The 19,509-nt window shown below is 43.4% G+C and overlaps 1 protein-coding gene across 9 annotated transcripts in view; it reads right to left on the minus strand.

Moving 5' to 3' along the window:
- The window catches only part of TUNAR (transmembrane neural differentiation associated intracellular calcium regulator), a 168,001-nt gene extending 148,852 nt beyond the window's left edge, over nt 1-19,149 (minus strand). For 6 of the 9 annotated variants that reach the window (XM_074584088.1, XM_074584081.1, XM_074584082.1 and 3 more), the window contains exon 1: nt 17,875-19,065. The gene's annotated coding sequence lies outside the window, so the exon portion shown is untranslated. Of the gene's footprint in view, nt 1-4,004; nt 4,123-17,874 lie in introns of all 9 variants that reach the window. The other 3 variants (XM_074584084.1, XM_074584089.1, XM_074584093.1) reach the window with 2 other exon arrangements.
- Nucleotides 19,150-19,509: the final 360 nt, after the last annotated feature.

Raw genomic sequence — 19,509 nt, forward strand, 5'->3', positions numbered from 1 at the left:
GTTAAGGAGGTTAACCAGCAAAGTACTCAGTGAAAACATTAAAGAGGTAATCATCTGGCAATAGCTGTATAGATGGAGCAGCTGCCCTCAAGGATGACTAAACCTATGCAAAGAACCATTACAGGGGAAAAAAAAGGGAAAAAAAAGAGGCAATTAACTCCATGTTATAAGCTGAAAAATTCTATCTGAATGAAAAAAGTAATTGCCTTTCTGGATTGCACTTGTACCCTTTTCCACCAGTACTTGAGGTAATCTACTTAGTAGGGCTCTTTGACCACGTTGGATATTTGGAAAGGAAAAGGCAAAGCAGCAAGTTGCTCAAATGTTGTTCCTCTTGATTCTTCCTGGTAATGCTGATCCCTCCTTCTCTCTTTTTCGAATCTTTGCGTTTGCTTTCATGGATATTTTAAGCCTAAGATCTTCCTCTTTTTTTTTTTAGGGCAAAGCTTTCAGTTTCCCATAACGTTAAAAGAACGCAATAAAGAGAACATTACCAGTGCTTAGAAGCACTTCATGAAAGTAAAACACAGCAGATTAAACTTTGCTTTATAGTTAATGGAGCAATTTAACAGCAGCTACATTCACCGCTGGACTGAACATAAATTTCAAGTTCAATTCAGATTTTAAGCAGATGTAAATGGTGTTTATATTTAACCTATGAAGCCCAAGGCAGCAGAGTTTTCTGAGCAACCAAGGGAGTCCAAAAGAGTTTAACCTCTCACAGCTCAGATATACCTGCTGCTCACAGGACATAGTATGAATGATACCACCGTTGCAGTCAGCTCTCACCATGAAATGGTCCCGTTTCACGCCGCCAGGGGAAAGGACAGTACAACTGAGGGTGGTGCTACAGAGTGCTGTTGGCAGAATTCACATCTCCTGCCTGAGATCCCCTGACCTGGGCATCCTTTCCCCATTTTACAACCATTTCCCACTCCAGGCAGATACCAGCTATCCTCTGTGCGCAGCAACCACTGACCCCAGCCGCTCCAGGAGCAGGGGTTCCCCTCCTTGCCAGCTGCTTTCCCTTGCCCAGACAGCCCCGGCAGCCGCCTCGCCGCACCCCGGCATGCTGTGCCCCACCTCCACTCTGCCCGAGGAGCATCTCTCCTCCCGGATCAGGCTCTGAGCTAATATCCCAGCCATGAAGCCTCTTTCTGTAAGAGTCAGGGCACACATCCAGCCCACAGCTGGCCAGACTGACCCTGCTTTTGTATGGAGGAAAGGCTGACGCCTCTCAGAGGCCAAAAGCCTCTAGTTCTGCCACTGCCCAATGCCCGAAGTATGTGAATTAAGCATCTTTAAAAAAAAAGAAAAGAAAACACATTCAAATAGAAAAAAGCAGTTCTATATGGCCATTAAATAGTAGCAGGCCAGTGGGTTTCAGCGGTGCATCATTCTGAACCAGCACTTCACAACTTGCAGCTGCTTTGGAAAACGACTGAGTGGTCAAATTATAAACAGTTACCCCAGGCAAAAGGAAAACTGCAGTAAAGCTGGAGGCAGAAAGGGAATCTTCTTTTTCTTCAGAAGAAACAGATGGATACTCAGAGATAGCAGGCATTTAAGGAACTTGCTGCCTTTTGTATATTCAGTAACAACTGACTATTCTAGTGACAAAAACTCCCTGAAATTTTAATGTATTGTAATGACAGCTGTTCAAAATCACCGCATGTATAAGACAGGAAAAGGGGTTTGTACATCAAAAGAAATGCAATTAGCAGGAAATTGCCTGTGGTCTGGTATAGCCTTTGCCATACATGCTGACAGGGTACCACATCACCTCGAGTGCTGTGTTCAGTTCTGGGCCCCTCTGTACAAGAGGGACATTGAAGTGCTGGAGCGTGTCCAGAGGAGAGCTACCAAGCTGGTGAGGGGTCTGGAGACCAAGTCATATGAGGAGAGGCTGAGAGAGCTGGGCGTGTTTAGCTTGGAGAAGAGGAGGCTGAGGGGAGGCCTCATTGCCCTCTACAACTACCTGAAAGGAGGTTGGAGAGAGGTGGGTGTTGGCCTCTTCTCCCAGGTGAATAATGACAGGACCAGAGGAAATGGTCTGAAGTTGCAGCAAGGGAGGTTTAGATTAGGTATTAGGAAGAATGACTTTACTGAAAGAGTGGTCAGGCACTGGAACAGCCTGCCCAGGGGGGTGGTTGAGTCACCAGCCCTAGAGGTACTTAAGAAACGTGTAGATTTGGCACTTCAGGGCATGCTCTAGTGACAGAGATTGTAAGGGCTTTTTGTGTGTGTATGGTTGGACTCGATGATCTCAAAGATCCTTTCCAACCATGAAGATTCTATGATTCTATGCTCTCCAGCAAAAAACTCAGCACGCAGACCCGATCCTCTGCTCTCCTGTATATATCCTATCCTATTTCAACAAAAATGTGGTGCCCCTTAATAATAACAATCACCCACAGCTCTCATATCACATTTTTCATCAGTAGATGTAAAAGCAAACATCAGACCAACAGAGATCAGTTCATTAACCCCATTTCGCAGCTTCAGAAAGTGGGGAATGGGAGACGTCCCTCCTGGCAGGTTGAAACAGAAGCAGACTTTGGCGCCCAGGGATGCTCCCCTGGGATCCGTCACCTCTGTACTTGCAGCCTGGACTGAACACAGGTCAAATTCAAAGGGCATAACTGTATCACGCATGTGCTGGGGGATGCGTCTCAAGGCGCTTGGCACGGCTTCCTCGTTTAGGCACCAGTATTCCCAGGTATGCTCAGAGGAGCTTGTCTGGTTTTCCCTCTGGTTACTGCCAGTGTCCACACAAAGTTGTACTGATTTGCCTCTACTTGCACCTCTCAACATGCAAAGGCCAGTTTTTCATACACAATTCAAGTGAAAATCTTCAAAAATGGAGTAAAAACTGAAATAATTTGCATGGATACTTTTAAACTATCATTTATATTTTTTAAGCTTTCTGATAACTTCATGATGGCCAAGCTCCAAACCTCAAGTACCAAACAGATGATATAGAGATGAGACAGAGGTTTGCGACATCCCTTTACTGTATGCATTAACTGTTGGTGATGAAAGTCAGTAGCCGTAATTGTAGAAACGCTTCTCAAAGGGTTTCAAAATGTGCTGAAGAACACAGTATACAATAAAACAAGATGGCAAAGAAGCCTTCATTTCCATTGGTAACAGTTCATTGGATCCCAGCTACTGTTTGACCAACTACAATTTGAACCAAACAAGAAGAATGACAGAATTGCAATCAGTAGCTCAATCTTAATATTGAATTAAATATATCCTCCACATCAACCGCAGTTATGCACAAATAACTCGGGAGCATTCCATGTCACACAGCAGCACTCTAAAAATACATTTGCCTTCAGATAGGATTATAGATGGCCGAGCAGTTTCTTCTTAACTCACACCTGAACTTCAGAGTCTTTTCCCACTACAGTAAGCTTTAATCAAATTAAAAATTTGCTCCCAGGTATGATTATATCTCAACCTTATAGAGATATCTTATTATTATTGCTGCTTTGCGTAGAGGGGAAAAAGAGGCTTTATGGATCTCCATGCTTGATTTTTCAGAAATGAAATAAAAGAGGAGGTTTTGTTTGCACTGAAGGATGAGATTTCCCTCTGGATTTGCTGCCCTCTAGATATCTTTCAGCAGAAAACTGCTGTGCTTTTTAAATGGATTTCGCAATAATCTGTTTTAGCTGAGGATGCAATGGGGAGGGAATAAATGAGTACAAAGGCAGGGAAGAGGCAGCGTTTGAATAGTTTGTCAAGATGCTTTTTACAAAGATAAGGTGTCTTCAGATGATGCCAGTTGTCCAAAGGAAGGGGGGCGGTTATATGTGTCTGTAGGGGAGGCAAATCAGTGCTAAAGAAGTGCTGGGTGGTGGCTGTTATGGCACAACATGCTCCATTTGCTCTACAGAAGGAGCCCTGAGATTATCAGCACATCGTTCCCACATACTGCTCCGCCAATGGGTGTTAGTGCTGATGTGAGAAAACTGATGTGGAGGCGTATTCCTTACCCCAAACTCCCTCGCTATGTGTCTCTTGGATAATACGGCTCTGCAAAGCGTTTCTCAGTGATGCCAAGCTCTGGGCTGGTAGTGCCACTCCAGACATTCCAGATTTGTTTGGTTTTCTCTGCAGCAGAGAATGAACACGTTTCAGAAACTTTGACAGAACCTGCTTGCTAAATTCTCCATTTCCAGCCTTGCGGTAGCTCTGATCTCAACAGAACATTTTTTAGTAGAGGGATGTGCATGACTGTACAGGCACATCGTGCAATAGGAGTTTCAGAGGTAAATGTCATACAAAACAAGAGCAATACTGGTGATTCATTATAAGATTATACTAATAAAATGAGGATTAAGTAAGCAGGGAAGCCTGTAAATAAGAGGTAACCACAACTGAATTCTTCAGTTTGTTCAAGGCAAATTGGGAAAAAGATGTTATTAAGACTACCTAGAGAAAAAAAACCTCTAAAGGTCCCTCCAAATGACATGAGACAAATAAATTGTTTCAATTATTTCTGTGTTTTGTCTTAACCAGGGTGCTTACTTCAGCAAAGACTTTGGGGAAAAAAAAAGAACTTCTTTATTATTAGATGGAGAAAATAAGTCCCAGCTTTTGGACGCCCAAATCTTTACATATGTATGCTATCCAGCTTTCAAGTAATTTGATTCATACGCAAACATTTGTGCAGACTTCCCCCCAGGCCAAATCCTGTAAAAAAAGTACTTTTGTCAGTCTGCATGTAAATAGTCCTATTGATCCCAAAGAAAAAGCCATTGCAGCAAGGGCTACTTCCATTTCAGTGTCTGCAGGATCAGACCCTGTGATCTGACAGCTTGACAAAATTATAAGTTGGCATGTAGAAAGCAACATTCATCAAGGGAAACTAAGGGAAAAACCAGTTATTAACTCTCAAGCTCAATGTAGGGTGATCAATATTATTAATTGCATGTGGATAAGTTGAGACAGCAGTTCAGCACTTTAGCAATTATCTGAGATTCAATACAAGTATTAAATACTAACAGTATTCAATCATGGGTGGTTAAGAAAAGAAGCTCCTAATTCTGCTCACCTTCTGCAGGTGAAAGAACAGTTCCTTCAGACTAAGGCATTGCTGGATACCCTCAGCCCTGTGCTCAGACCAAGCGTGTATGGGAGTCAGAAAGGTAACATTTTGTCTGTCTTGTCTTCCTTGACGTTGGAAACAGAAATCTCCAACTCGCACAAAATGCCCTGCCTTGGTGACATTTCCAGCCTTACCATAAGCTGAAAATTCACAAATCCACCTGGACAGCCTGTTGCCAAGAGATTACAGCAGGACCCTGTCTGTGTTGGAAGAGGAATTGGCAAATACACATGAAAACATGCATGCAGGGAACAGCAGCCTGAAAGGACATACTTGCTTACACAGCACATAGCGCCACAGACACTTCTACCCATGGTCCTACCAATTAGAAAAAGTCCCCTCTGAGTTTCCTAGCTTTATCACATATTTGGTCCCAAATACAGCGTTTCACTTATCTGTTCAATGTCAGTTCTAAATCCTTTAATGTTTTTCAGCTCAGATAGCAAGAAAACATAAATTCCCAATTTTAAATGCATGAGCATGTCCCCCCACTTTTATCATAACTGAAGTATTATTCCTGTCCTATTGTCATGCTTTCAGCTGTTTTCAGATGCTAATTTATCTGATTTGATCACTCCTCTCTTGGGCACCAGCTTCTTTGGCTAAACACCTTGTTACGGACTCTCGCTCACTCCATGGCTTTGGGGAATGGAAAGGATGCTGAACCTGCACTCCATATTTGATTAACCCAGGCCAGCCAAGACCAGACAAATTCCCAAACAAAGAGAATTTGTGTTAAATTTTGCAAGCGTCCTCAAAAATATCAAATGTCTTTTTAAGTCCTTGGCCTGAATGGCCAGACCTTGGCCGTTCTCACCAAAACTTCTGGGAAGCAAGAATAAGCGGTACATGGTGGTTAGTCATGCCACTTGTTGCTTGCCTGAAAAGTGCTTATTTGCTATGGTGATAAGCAGAGAGTGAGGAACCTGAACAGAATAAAAGTCTTGCTCTTGCTTTGAACCAGAATCACAGGTGGATATTAGTATTTATAAATTCAAAGACTGCCACTGGTTCAGAGCTAAATTTCAGGCACTCATCCAAATTGAACCCAAAGCTTAAACCTTTTGACATGAGCCTTCCTCTCCACCAAGCATTTGTGTAATTAATACATCTCTTTTTTTAAACCCTTAAGAAAAAAAAAAGAAAAAACCACACAAAACTGTATCAAATGAGCTGGAAAAGTACAGAGAAAAGGAGGCGCTCAGTGAGAGCCCAGAAGCCGTAGCTCTGACTTACATAAGTGAAGGACAAGCAGTGTCTTCTATACAGGAGAGTTTATTTTCCTGTCATGATCCAAAGTAATAGTGAAGGTGGGTTCACTTGTCAGATGTATTATTCCAAAAGAGGGATGATGTTTTCTAGTGACGGTTAGCCACCCTCAATGTGGATGGGGCCATGATTTCCCTCCAGTTCCACTGCCAACATCAACTCCTCTTCCCCCCAGCCTAACCTGAGCAAGGTTTCTCCTTCCAGCAAATAACGCCTGCGAAGGCACCTGCTGCCCTGAGGCAGGAGGACTGATTGATGAGGTTCCCTACCTAAGCTTTGTGCTAACCGAAAGCTGTGACAGCATCTGGAGGAGTGAAGGGTTCATACAATCAACTCAAAGAATTACAAGAAGTGGTAAAAGTGGATGTGAAGGCAGAGGTGCTTTATTTCTGGTCTATTTTAATCCAATTCTGACTATAGAAATTTCCAAGCAAGTGATTTTGGTGCTGGTTCAAAGAAAGAAAGATGTACAGAGGGCTGAGCTGAGGGAGGCACAGACGTGGAGGGGGAGAAGGGAAACAACTCGATTCATTAGAAGTGTCACATTTTCAGCTACATTGCACAATCCAGTTATGTTTCTCCCACTTCAGGATGCCAAAAGTAACCCTGTCACCTTCCCTCTGTCCACTTACCTTCAGCAGCTTCTCTAGGATGGGACTTCCTCCCAAGCATTCCCCAGGGGACACCGGGAGCTATTCATCCAACACAATAACCTCTGCTCTATACCAAGCTCCAGGTCATGACAGTAAATTACAGCCAGGGAACACAGCTGGGCCCATCCCCACGCGTGGCTGACCACTGGGTACCAGGGTACCTCCTAACAGCACACGGCATCTTACAGGAGAGTGTTCCTCAATTGGACAGGAGGTCAGTAGCTTGGTGGTCCCAGACAAGAGGAGTTCACTTATGGGATCACGCTGCAATCACACCCTATCAACCTAGCAGATCTCCAGACCATCAAGTAGTGATGGCATTACAGTTTATTTGCACAGAGCAAACCTTGATAATAGCTTTAGTAGACAGCAGTCTGGACTGCAACAGCCAGAATGTGTAGAGGGAAACCTGGACTGCCCAGGTGACTGCTACAGAGAGCCTTTTCTTCGTGGTGTAGAGCCAAGAGCCAGGAATCTCAACTCTGTTCTTGCTTTTGCCAGAGAGCTCTTGTGCAAATCCCCTGCCAATGCTGGACTTCAGCAGCCTGGCACTCTTCCTGGCATCATATTTGTTGTGACCCTCTTTTCATTACACCTTGTAAGATCATTTAGGATCTTTATAAACAAGGCACCACAGGATTACAGACAGCAAATTGCCAGTGTACTGTTGTTGTTTGGTCTCCTTCAAAGTTCATACAAATACATATACCCCTCTGCATGGATCTAAGTGCAGAATAGTGACCCTGAGGAAAATGCTAGCTGACAAGATCTGCTTGGCTCTTTCATCCCAATAGCTCTATGCATTTTGATATGTATATGTAAATCAAGACTAAATAAGTGGGCTCTGTTTAAAGTTCCAGTCATTCTCACCATCTATATACAGATAAAAAGCTAAACTAATCAAAGCAACTGCAGAATGTTACATTCTGGACAATTATGGAAGCAAAACCATATTGTTTAATGATATATCGCGTTGACATTACTACCTTCTCACCAGAGCCATCAGCCCACATGGTGAGAGCTGGATTCTTATTGGTGGAAGTAAAATTAATCCCACTGGATTCAACTCAGTCTACACCCATTGAAGATTTACCTTTTACTTTTCTACATTGACCTCCACTTCCCCATGTCCCCAGGGTGATCAGTCAATTGTAGATTTATACAGTCCCTGTGGCACTTTTCAGACATTCATTGTTGCCGCACTTTTTCAGTTGTCCCAGTTTTTCCTCTCCCACCTCCTTTTAAAACTTTGACCATATAATTCACTTAAGCTTCTAAATGAGATATGTCTATGAAGAGCATCTGGGTCAGCCAGCCTTAATTTGAAAATGTCATTACTCCCACACAAAACTTCCCCCATCAATCCCACAGCAGCCATCATGGTTTCTATGTCTCCCAGAACAACCTTAGTGAAATTGTGGTCTTTTCGTCTTTCAAAAAGAAGGGAAATAGGGGGAGGAGATAAGAAAACATCATCCAGGTGGTGAAGACTGAAATTGTCCAGGGAAACAGAGCAAGAAAGTATTCTCATTCCCACAGATATTTTGGGCTGCAAATGTGTAAAGTTTTCTCTGGAGAAGGGAAAACAGTAAGCTTTTAGCTTATGCTTAGCTCAATTCCAGTGATCTTTAAGTCAATTTCATTTTGCAAAGTTCAGAAATATTCAAGATGTTCCTGAGGTTCTCCCATACAGCCTTTCCTGCGGGTAGCTAAAGAAAGCTGTTTCTGGGTCAGTGGAGTTAAAAGGATTACATCTGAACTAAAGGTGGGATGCTTTTCACTTTCTTAACCTGAAAGTTAAACAGCTGATATTCCTAGTCTCTCTCTGTAGTCAGTGTGATGAAAGGCGCTTTCAGAGGGCAATTTACTTCATAGGTATTAAAAATAGGCTGAATATATTGCCCTCTAGAGCTGTTACCTACATACTTGACTCTAAATGCCTCCAGGAGCCAGACCTGTATCTTTAGCCATAAGGGACTGGATTCAGTTGGAGGTGAAGATGCCTCCATCCAGGTGCCTACATGTGAGCGATGTGTCCAGGTTGGAATCGCCAGGAGATTCTGCCAATAGAGTAAGCAAACCCTTAAGAGTGATTCAGCCTACCCTCAAGCAGAGAGCTGGGTTTGATGGGGTGAATTGAGAGCTGGAGGTACCTGGTTTGGCCTGCAGCTGCCACTCCAGAACAGCAAAAGTCCTGTGCCAAATCTTCAGCTCTCTATGGATGTCCCACTTACTCCAGGCCATCTCTAATGGCACCAGACACTCATGTTTAAGCAACTGAACTGAGCCCCTGGTGCACACCTCTCCAGACCCCTCTGGAAGTACTGACTGACCATCACTGACTATGATCAGAGCATAGACGGCCATTTCACATGTAGATGCCTCCATGCAGGTGGCAATGTTTGCCTAACTCTCATGTTAAAACGTACCCAGGTTTTACACACCAGTTGTGACACAGCAGCACAGTAGTTTTTAGCTTGTGTGTCCCACCACATACAGCCCATTTTCCCAAGGAGGACACAGAGACAGCACAAACCTAGCATCACTGGTCACTGGCACTGCAGAAACAGGATCAAGGACAAACCCTACTCAGTGGGTAAATCAGTGTTAGTTCATTGATTAAAAAAATTGGGTTAAGTCAAGTCATTGATGTAATGGGAAATAGAGCCTGAGCCCTGGAGGAAGCATCTCCAGCAGAGTCAGCAACGAAGCCTAAAGAGTCTCATTCCAGCTCTGGCATCATGACCACAGCCCCCATACAAACTGCTGTAAGAGGTCAGGGTCTCCTCCTGAACTATTTGCTTTGCCCTGATTACAAGCAGAAGAGAACACAAGTGCCTCTTTGAATTCCATCAGAAAGTGTACAGGCTTGTATTATCATGGTAATAAAAGTAATACACGTTTGTTGAGCTCCAGTGGGGCATATCAACAAAAGCAGCAGTATGTTTTGAAAAACAGAAAATCACTTTATTAACAGCTACATCGAACTTTGGATGCTTTCAAGCTACACTGCAATGTGGTAAAGAAAATAGGTACTTTAGGTTCAAACTTATTATCATTCAACTGCCTGTTTATAAAGGAATGGTAGGAGATGTTTAAAATATGGGTGCAAGTAAGGGCTCTTCAATCTCATGAGCCAATACAAAGTTAAGCGAGTAAATCGTTCATCTGCGGTCGACTAATAGGAGGAGAAAATCAACTCCGAAAAAAACAATTATAGTTCTATACCTCCATCCTCCAAGATGTGATCTCAAAGTCAAGTAGGTCCCCAGAAACCTGTCTCCGGGACTCACTGTGAATATTCTGCATGCCAGAATAGGGTAAACTTTTTTTCAGAAGATCTAAATGAAAACATCCAGACTGAAAAAAGCAAGATGGCAACATAGCATGGTCAACTGGAAGCAGAAGTATAAAATCCAGAAGGTAAAATTACAGTGATCAGACTGGCTTCAGCATTTGAGATTCCAATCAAAGCAGGACAGTGAACAGAATGAAGTATTAACCCAACTACTGACACAGTGAAACAAGGATTTGCCAACTTAATAAAATTCAAACTGATAAATTCCTGTTGTCCTCTCAGGATACTAGCTCCCAGTACTCTGTAGAAGAGATGCTGCAGAGCTCCATCATGCACTCTTTATGATCTCCACAAGAAAAATGGAGTGTCAAAAAATAATCTAGAGTGGGCTCAGATACAGTGTCCTATTTGGGGTTGCATAATTTTGTGCTGAAGTTGGGGACTGTACTTCCTGGTGGAATTCAGCTTACCTAAAAGTGGAAAGGATTTTAAACAGCAAGGTTACAGTACTTATAATCCCTGAAGTCCTTGAAGTAAGAGGGCCCCTCTGAAAGGGAGACCCTCTATTTCATCCTCAGTGACAGAATTACTACATAAACCATCACCACCCTTTGCCTGGACTTGGAAACCCTGGGCATGATTTTCAAAGCAACCAAGCACCAAAAGTTCCAGCTGAACTCAGCCGTTCTGGAAAACGAACTCACAATAACTGATCAGGCAAAATAATACACCTCTTGTGAGAAAAATTTGCTTTAATTTTCTGTTAACTTTGGCTTCTCCAAGTAGAAAACTATATAGCAATTTCTCCTAGACACAGGATCTGAAGTTTCACTCTCCCACTCCGGTTCTTTTGGAGGTGAAAAATGAAAAACAACTTGTCCACCAACTTAAAGACCCTACCTTAAGCCATGAAGAAAAAAAAAACAAACACAAACTGCATAGTTACAATCTGTCTTATTCTGGCAGGATGATCAGAAAACATATCTCTATTTTTGGAGCCAAGCCAAACTTTCACAACTTGAACATCTTAGAAGAGTTCACAAGATATTATTGATAATTAACACGAAGCTTTTCCCCAAGACTGCACCTATAATCTATATTTCCTGCTCCTGAGAAAAGCTCCAGTTCTGCTACTGAGGAGGAAAATTTTCTTTGTCTTAATGATGAATAAAGTGGTTTTGAGAATCGCTCTAGGCAACCATCACCAACATCTTATTGTGTTATGCAGCCCAAAGTAGTTTTGGGTATGGGAAGTGGAGTGTTGATGGATGAGAAGCTCAACATGAGCCGACAACGTGCGATCACAGCCCAGAAAGCCTGCATCAAAACAAGCATGTCCAGCAGGTCGAGGGAGGTGATTCTGTCCCTCTACTCCGCTCTGGTGAGACCCAACTGGAGTATTGTGTTCAGCTCTGGAGCCCCCAACATATGAAGGACATAGACCTGTTGAAGCAGGTCCAGAGGAGGGACACAAAGATGATCAGAGGGCTGGAGCACCTCTCCTATGAATACAGACTGAGAGAGTTGGCATTCTTCAGCCTGGAGAAGAAAGGGCTCTGGGAAGATGGTATATCCCCTTCCAGTACCTAAAGGGGGCCACAAGAAAGCTGGAGAGGGACTTTTTACAAGGGCATGTAGTGATAGGATGGGGGGTAATGGCTTCAAATTGAAAGAGGTAGATTTAGATTAGATATCAGGAAGAAATTTTTCACTTTGAGGGTGGTGAGGCTGTAACAGGTTGCCCAGAGAAGCTCCATCCCTGAAGTGTTCAAGGACAGGCTGGATGCTCACCTAGTGGGAGGTGTCCCTGCCCATAGCAGGGGGGTTGGAACTAGATGATCTTTAAGGTCCCTTCCAACCCAAACCATTCTATGAAGAGATGTCTGGTCTGTCTGCTCTTCTGCTGATGTAGAAGTTACAAGATCACTGCATGTTGGTCTGAGATTCAGACATGGAAACCAGCTCTAAAGAACATTTGATGATGGCATTGATGTATAAGTTGTTAAAATTTTTTTTAGGGTCTTGGTTCTTCTGAATTTTGACAGTTATGGATGTTTTCATAAATGGCAAGGAAGGACCCAAACCTTCTGATCCCAAAGTGTTAGCGATTCAACTCTACTATGGATCTTACATCTGGAAAAGTCCACAAGTCTGCATACCATCAAATTGTCACGTCAAGCAGCTGAATTACTGTGTGACAACATGAGCCACAGTATCCCATAGCATTAGAGAGGGAAGACTTTTCTTTTAGAAAAGAGCACTGAAAAAACTGAGCAGTGGGACCCTCAGTACTGTTGGGGAGCTGAGTGGATCAGCCATGCTGCTCTGCTCCATGCTGCCATGGCTAAACTGATTTTTCAACTAAATTAGCTAATTTAAAAGCATCCTGGACACCTCTGCACCATCCTTTCCTCCCTTCTGAGACTGCATAGAAAATTCAAAGGAAAAGGTGAAACACAGCCTTTCGAAAATCTACAGTCTAGTTTATCACCCATAAATATAGTGCTTCTCCAGGCATCTTGCGGCTGATGCTGTTCCCTACCAAATAACCAGTGAAACGCTAGAAGTGCTGTATACTGGAGCTTACTGATATGAACATAGTTGCACACAACAGAGCAGAGAGGAAACCAGCAGGGTTATTCTGGAAGCCTGTAAATTATTTTTTTTAGTTTGTGTCATTTAATGTTGCTATAAATCAGTATTTCCTAGTCAGCAGAGCACACCACAATGTTGAGATGTACAGATCTCAAGAGCGAGGGATAGCATCCTATGCCTTCTAATTAGCTTTGCTGGCATAAATGACTCTGGCTGGGCACCAGAGTCAGTACGGCTGTGAGCTGATAATGCTCTGAGGAGGCAGGTCTAGAGGAAGATGAGCAACAGCAGCATCACACACCTGGGAGAAGGGAGGCAAGGAAGGAGAGATCCTAGGAATAAGGAAAAAATGCACAGAAACAGAGATCAGAAGAAATGGAGGAAAAGGCCTTGCAGGCAAAAAACAAAGGATAAAGGAGAAGTGGAGGTAGTAGTTCTGTTGTCTGTCTAAAAGAGCAAAGAACCACCAGTAGAAGTTGATGAAAACTGCTTAATGATGAGTAAAGTGATTTTGAGAATCGCTCTAGGCAACCATCACCAATATCTTATTGTGTTATCCAGCCCAGAGCAGTTTTGGGTATGGGATTATTCTACTAACAATGGGTCTGGGCAGGAAATATTTGTTAAAAGTTTTTTGGTTTGGTTGTGGGTTTTTTTGTTTTGTTTTTTTAAACTGTTCCACAGAATCTGAGATTTTTTTTCCAGTTAACATGAGCAGTTTGTCAGCCTTTGCTGGCAGCATGGAAGCAGGTGGGTACCTTTGAAGCAGCACGTGGGAACAAAGAACAACAATGAGGAGGCCACAAATAATCCCAATTTGCATAAAATAAAGATAGAAAAAACCCCACATTGTTAAGGGTAAAGGTATGGATTATGATGACATTTCCTTCTCAGCTAATCCAAAGTGTTCACTATAAACATACAGGGGTGTTGTTAAACGATGTTGACGTTGAAACGGTATCTAATTAATTCATGCATGGCATTGGCAGGGGGAGGGGGAAGAATAGTACATTCCCTCTTCTTTCATCTGCTGAAGTTAGATTCTTTGCCATGGTTTTGTTTTTTTTTTTTTTTTTTCCTATTTCCCTAGTACCAAATTCCTCCTGTTAGATAGCTAATTCAAGATTTTTTTTTTTTTTTTTTTAAAAATGGTATTATACATTCTTCTGGTGAGTGACACTGACAATGATAAAGAGGATTCAGCCAGCCAGCCCCTGGGGGTTAACTTTTTGTCAATATTTTTCTTGCCCCACGTGTGCATCCACCACAAAGCTGCTCTCTTGGTGCTACCTGCAGGAAGAGCTCCCCACCACAGCTGCCACTGATGCTTCTCAACTCGTAGTTTCTGCCCTCCTGCAGTTCCCCAGAATGGCCTTTACATCCTCTGTAGGATTTAAGATTCAAAAGCAGCATGTCAGCTTTTTCAAAAATATTCATCTTTTCAGACTTGTAAAGCTAACAGACACACAGAAACAACCTCCGCCTAACCTCTCTCAGAGGCTGGAAATGGATCACTCATTCCCTTTCTCGGTTTCTCACCTCCAAGGGCAGCTGAAAGCAGGGCTTGGTGTCATGTAGGTGGGATAACACCATCACAGAGCAGGAACAAGCCATGGGACTGATGCAGCATGGAGATGCCAAGGACGGTCGGGGCTTCTTGGACATGCAGCCTGGCACGGTCACATCAACCAAAAGATACGCAGCAAATTCCCCTCTCTTTGATCCTACATTGGCTAAAGATCCTTTGAGGTTTACCTAAATTAGAGTGGTTGCTGCTTCTTTGTCAATGACAAGACTGGCCCAGTTGGAGTTATAACAGATTAATGATGAGGCATGATTTTTCTTTGCAGAAATCTTGCTCTTTAGATCCTATCATGACACCACTTTTTTTTTTTTTTCTTTGTTTAATTTGCTTTCCTACTTCACATTCTGTTTTCAACCAGTTAATAAACAGAAGTGTGCGTCTGGGTAAAGAGAGTGTGTGCTTCCTCAAATTATCTCAATCCTGTTCTTAACTTTGGGTACAATTGTTACCCTCCACTTCTCCAATGAAATAGCTGTTTTTAATTACGGAAGGCATATTTTTGCTGCAGATCAGCTATTTCACACTAAGCTCCTTCAGAACTTTTCAATGTACCATCTGGAGCTGATGATTTGCTGCTTTTTAAATTATCGATTTGTTCCAGCTCTTCTTCTGACACATCTTGATTACCAGAAAAGAGCAAGTCCCAGTAGGTATTGCTCTGATATTCTCTGTGCTGAAGAGTGATGCAAAGAAATAATTTAGATTCTCAGCAATGTCTTTATCTTCTTTAATTTCTGCCTTTAATCTTCAGCGATCCAGTTTCTGAACTACCAATTAATTATTTGTACTCTTCTGACTGATAAACATGAAGCATTCTTATTTTATATCTTTAGCTGTTTGCAGCCCACTGTATTTCCTCTTAATTTCCTTTTCATCTAGTCTTTACACAAATTAATGCACCAATGTATTGGTAAGCTAAGGTTAGATTTTCAAATTTGGAAAGATTCCCATTTGACTCAAAAAAAGCTCTCCAACCCTCCAATTCAGTTATTTACTCTTATTTTTATTAGCAACATACATGCCCTCCAGACTCTATTACTGTTCTTAAGTGGAATTCATGGCATCTATGAGGATTTTTCTTCCTGTACTCTTCCCTCAGGAGCTTTCCTGACTAAACCTCTCAACGCGACCAAATCACAGATGTCCTGAAGTTCAAATTTCAGTCACTTTTCTGTACTTTCTTTCCCACTAAGTTACTGGACCGTATCACATTAATGTGTCTGTTAGCAGCTTCAGATACAATCTTGTCTTGAATTCCTTCCTGCATATTGCTTAAGATTATGAACGAAAAAACAGGATATAAGGATTTAGGCACCTAAAAAAGGGCAAATTCTGATCTGAAATTCCATACCTACCTATGGCTCTGTTCCATGCTGAAAAAAAAAAAAAAAAAAAAGGCACCTACCCCCTGTTTTAGAGTTGCCAAAGGCAGAAACAAGGCAGTAGCTGGAAAAGCTGGAGTGTGTAATCCATACCAGTAACAACCTCATGGTGGAAGCTGCTTTTCTGCAACAGCATAGTTATTATAGTACTTGCTTCTGGACATGGAAAGGCTGCATACAAGGGAGGTCAAGCCAGCATTGCCCATCTCAAATGAAGCATTTGGCCACCAGGCAGGTCACCAGGCGCCAGGAGAGAAAAGAATATAGGCTCTCCCACTTGTTGGGGCAGGGTTCCTGGCTCAGAAAGAACCACAAAGCTTCTGGGCTGAAAGGAAGCCTGACACTATAGCTCAGCGGTTTGGGGTCTCAGAGGAGAGAGGTCTCCTAGGTTTGAGTCGTTGTGCTGATCCTTAGCACTTTCTTTTATCCAAGAGTTCAGTGCAAAACAGTCTCTAAAACAAAATATGTAACTTAGTGTCTGGTACCTGCTGAGACTCGCCTTTGGTACATAGGAAGAGCTTATCTTTCTGAGATGGAGAGATGTGCAGGACCACATTGATGGAGCTGAAGTAGCGGCCTGAGCCCCAAACTATCTCCTGTTCACAGCACTCACTCCTGAGGCCTGGACTTGGGCAACATCCAGTCCCAGCCCTAAAACTTGGAAGTTCTTCATCAGGGCAAGCTGAACTGCATCTCAAGTCCACGTGAAAAGCAAAGGTATTTGAACAGGCTTGCTTTGCGTGACTTCCTAACTTGTTAGAAGCTTCTTCAGTATTTTGTTCTGGTTTCCTGCTGTTGACACACCTAATTACCGCCCGACAAGAGTTTCTCAACCCCATCCCTACCCAGCTGCCTCCTCACATGCTGCCAAATGGTTTCTCATGCATCAGATGAGCTTTAAGTAATTTATTGTTAGCAAAAAAACCAAAATGTAAAAAGTCAGACTACCTTTGACCACGCAAAAGCCAACAAGAATTGTTACTGCTCGGCCTGCCACAAGCCCTGGCAAGGCTGAGCACTGAATTGCTGTTAATGGTGTAGGAAGAGAGGAAGATAAGATGCAGCACAACAGACATAATCCTCAAATCCTTTACTGGCCTTCTCGGGTGGGTCCATACCACGTGTGGCTTGGCCACCCTCCCCACAGATGGGTCTATCTTCAACAAACGCTGTGCCACCAGTGGCCACGCTCACTTGGACCACAGGGAGCTGGGTGCAATGACTCAAAACAACTTTGTAGCAGAACAGCGGCTGCACCGAGCGAGGCCTTGTAAACCATCCCAACACCTGCAGTAGGCTCGCTGTCTGCCTCTGTGCCTGAACATGAAAAGACCTCTTTTCGGTAATACTCATTCAGATAGAAAACAGCTCCTGTAGAAGACTGGGGAATTCGAGCTGCTGATTTATGTCACATACAAAACCCTGGTCACTGGTTACGCATGCAGAAACACTCAGAGATGTAAGCCCTCCTGCAACTGGGGAAAAGGCCCTTACTGAACAAATTTTCCATTAAATATTCTGGAAATACCCAGACATTGTGCTGCTGTGGCCACTGCCAGGGCATCCGGTGACCTGATCCAGCTCCTGCTGTTCTTTCCTGGCCAAATTTGAAGCCTCTGAACCCAACCAGAGGATGCTAACAAAATAGCAAACCAACAGAAAAACATCACCACAACCATCTGACCTCTTGCTCTGATGAGATGCTCTGGACTGAAAGAAACCCAAATTCCCCTTTGCCACCTCAAATTTTCCCCTCCTGACCCAGCTGCAGATGATCGCACTGGCTGTGGCCCGATGGTGCGGGAAGGAGACAGGTACCTGGTACCCCGAGACACAGGGTGAGGGTGCCCCAGAGTTGCACACCCACCCCACTGGGTGCTGCGGCACCTCCGCTCCCCACATCCCCCAACCCATGGCAAAATGGCATCATGTCCCACGCTCGGCCCCGCTCGAGTCGCCGCCCTTACGCTTACCTTTCCCAGACACGTGTACGTGGGGACAGGCCGCCTTGGAGGATGGCGGAGGGAAGCCGGTGGGTCCCCGAGGAGCCCCCGGGCTGCCCCCCACCACTGGCAGCAAGGCAGCGGACACCCAGCAAAGGCTTGGAATTGGCACGGCACGTCTCAGGCGGTTGCTCGGATGAGGGCGATGAGCTGTGGAGCTGCTCCCTGCCTCGGCGTTACCATCTCACCAGCCACCCAGTCCAAGGGGAAAACATCGCCTTCAGGCTCTGGCGTCATCTCCATCGAGGGCGTAGGGATGTCTGTCTGGGAACGGCATTACATACCAGACCGGGAGGGGCTCCGGGTTCAACACTGACACCCTCTTCTCCCAAAAGAAAACCAGGACCCCCAAAGAATTACATGCAACACAGATGGAAAACAGGGAGGACCGCATTGAGAGATGCTTCTGGGTCAGGGCTGCGCTGCTTCGCCGGTTCAACAGCACCATCTCCTGGGTGGCTTCGGCCACGGCTGCCGACGGCTCCCCCTGAGAGCATCTCCCCAGGGAGAGGGACCCTCCGCAGCCTGCCTCTGGAGCCACCTGAAATTTTTAGTTTATTTGTTTTTATTTGCTTTTTTTCCCCTTTCAGGCGCTATCAGTCTTCTTGCACCTTTTTCCTTTCACACGTTACCGCTTCTCCCTCACGGAGCATCACAGACAGACGAGCAAATACAGTAAATACTGAAGGAAAGCACGTCCTAGATTCTGCATATTTTTAAAATCAGCAGTAACAGACATTCTTGAATACCAGCCGTAAAACTAATCTCTTCCAAGCTGTGAAGCTTTGAATATGTGTGCAGTCTTCATGGACCACATCCTCTTTGAAGTAATCAAAAAGCCCTGCTTCTTAGAGAATACCTACATTTTCTTTAAGAAAAGCAAGCAAACAAAAAAAAAAAAAAACACAACACACACAACAAATCAAAACAACGCCCCAAACACCTAAATCTACTTTGAGACCTGTTTAGATTTTAGACAAGTGAAATTTTGGATAAGAACAGAAATTCTAGATTTCATAGTATTACCATTCAACAGGGAAGTCTTGTCTGACAAGTGGTATTTCAAAGATACTCATTGTAGCATGCATTTGAAAGCTCTAAAATCCTTATTGAGCTAGTCCTATAAAAGCATGTGTTTTTCACTCACCAGATCATCAGTTTAAGACTAAAGGCTCCAAAACTTTATTCTCTCTATAGCTGTTGTAGGACAAGTAGCAAATAAACTTCTCTGCATTTCAGTTTATATTAGTCTGCAAAACAAAGATTCAAGTGCCCTCCTTCACTGTTTTGAGGCTAAATTGTACATAAAATCCTTCAGGCTTTGAAAAATGTGCTAATATAACAAACAAAAAAAGTGTAATTCAATGTTTCTTTTCTAATTCAACATTCCCCCAAAGCCCCTTTTGACTCAATTCACTGTTAAATGCCAAGTGAAGTTTTACAGAAGCTCATCTTTAAAAGATGCTAAATAACCCCCCTGTGCAAGATTTACATTGGAAGGGACGATATATAACTACAAAAACGACATGCCAGCATCTCAGAGTGTGTAGGAGCGCTCTCATATCTATTTATGTAGAACAGGTGCAACAACTTTTAAAAAAAAAG

Source organism: Larus michahellis, chromosome 4 (genome assembly GCF_964199755.1).
Source record: "Larus michahellis chromosome 4, bLarMic1.1, whole genome shotgun sequence".
NCBI classification, from domain to species: Eukaryota; Metazoa; Chordata; class Aves; order Charadriiformes; family Laridae; genus Larus; species Larus michahellis.